Source organism: Pyxicephalus adspersus, chromosome 10, assembly GCF_032062135.1.
Source record: "Pyxicephalus adspersus chromosome 10, UCB_Pads_2.0, whole genome shotgun sequence".
NCBI classification, from domain to species: domain Eukaryota; kingdom Metazoa; phylum Chordata; class Amphibia; order Anura; family Pyxicephalidae; genus Pyxicephalus; species Pyxicephalus adspersus.
The window spans coordinates 5238166-5240052 of NC_092867.1; the positions used below are offsets into that span (position 1 = coordinate 5238166).

Consider the following 1887-nt stretch of genomic DNA (forward strand, 5'->3'; position numbering starts at 1 on the left):
GTGCTGTTTTTAATTTCCTTAGTCACCTTTTTAACGCCACGCTGCTGCTGGCATGGAAGGGGTTATTTCCGATGACGTTTACATGGCTGCGTGGTAATTGGAGTATGCAGCATTACCGCATTCATCTATTTTGCTTTAAAGTGTGCAGAGTCTGGAGTTGTTGGCTGTACGTCGTCACTTAGCAAAAAAAAAAAAAGTTTTACAAAAGCATATTTTTATAATTAGAACTGTGCAAACATTTCCACATGTGTGGAATCGTTGTGTGGAATCGTTGTGTGGAAATGTGCTTTGCCGACATATACATCCGCCATCGCAGCCCTGCTGTTCTGCAGCATCAAAAACGCACTCTGTAGCACTCGCACAGTCCAGCGCCATCCTGTACCCCGGTGAGAGAGCACAGCTGGACTGCACTACTTGTACCCCGCTCCGGTGCCCAGTATTGTCGCATTATTGTGCTGCTAGATTCTCTACTGCCACCTGATTTTTTTTTTTTTTTTCCTATTTTAAGTCACTTTTTTTTTTCTTTTAATTTCAATGTTGCAAATGTTGTCATTTCTGCGATGCAAGGCTTGTAAAAAGATAATATATTTCAGAAGAGAGTGTGGAACGTTAGATGTTGGAAACAGTGTCTTATTTTATCATTATATTCTGTATATATGTAGTGTATGAATTGTATTATACATGCATATAAAGCTTTTTCCCTTGAAGGAGATCAAGACGACGCGTCCTTTCATTTCTTGACGTTTACTTTGACGTGAACTATGAATGGTGGGTTCAAAAAAGGCAAAAGATCAGACATCAATGTTATGAGTGGTTTCCCTACAGCTGATCTTTCCCTATAATTAACTCTGGTTGGTCTGCACAATGTCGCCATATAAAAGCAGCCATCTTGGTAGAGAACCAGGGCTTTGTTTCTTAATACCAGAGTATCACTGCTGGGGTTTTGACAGAAGAGGAATAATCTCAGAATAGATAAAACACAAGCAAGGAGATTCGTGCACTGCAACTTCGCAGATACAGCTTCCCCTCCACCATGGAGAACAGAGAGCAGAACAGCAGTGACAACAAATCTGTTGAGAGTATCAGTCAGCAAATTGCTCAAGGAACCCTTAGCAACCTCTGAAGGAACCCTGGGTTGAGAATCACTGCCTGGTGCTTCCTCTGTCATCACACTGTCACTTGTAAGCAAAATCTGCACTGTAAAAGGAGAGCAGCTTATTAATCTGATGTCCCCCGTGTCTCCAAATTCTGCTGCTTTGCTGCTCCTTCATGACTGCAGATATCTGACACTTCCATGCTGTGGTTTCTCCTGCAGGATATTGGTTCTGGAGGACTTCCCTCTACTAATACTGCAGGTCCCACACTGGACTAATGTCTGGATGATGATAAAGTTTCTCCATTCCTAACCGGCCCAATATATCTCATTGTACTGACCCAGAGGGGAAATATCATACTTCTGCCCACTGCCCATTCCTCTCCTGGATGCAAAGAGCCAAGGTAATCAGCACAAATACATACAAAGGTTTGCAAAAGTAATGCAACACCATCTACAGTATGTAGATTGAAGAGACATTAGGATGGTAATAGGAATTGGGAATAATTTAAACTATATTTAAACTATATAACAAATTAAAGCACCGATGCCGTCTTGTTTCCCACTGACGGAAGGTGCGGAGCAGATCAGTTTCTGATGTTTTTTCTTTCCTGCATCCATTCACTCAAAGCGTGTTCCTTTATTCACCAATTTCAATTTAGGAAAAAGTGCACAGGTGCCAAATCCGGTGAATATGGAGGATGTTCCAGCGTAGTAATGTGTTTGTCGGGCACAGAAAGTGCTGTGTGAGAAGGAGCATTGTCCTGATGAAGAATGAAACCATTTCCCACATT

The 1887-nt window shown here is 41.9% G+C and overlaps 1 protein-coding gene across 1 annotated transcript in view; it reads left to right on the forward strand.

The window, feature by feature from the left end:
• Nucleotides 1-716, forward strand: part of FHIP2A (FHF complex subunit HOOK interacting protein 2A) — a gene marked incomplete at its 5' end in the record, with an annotated part of 14210 nt that extends 13494 nt beyond the window's left edge. Inside the window, 1 exon segment of the mRNA XM_072424571.1 lies at nt 282-716.
• Nucleotides 717-1887: the final 1171 nt, after the last annotated feature.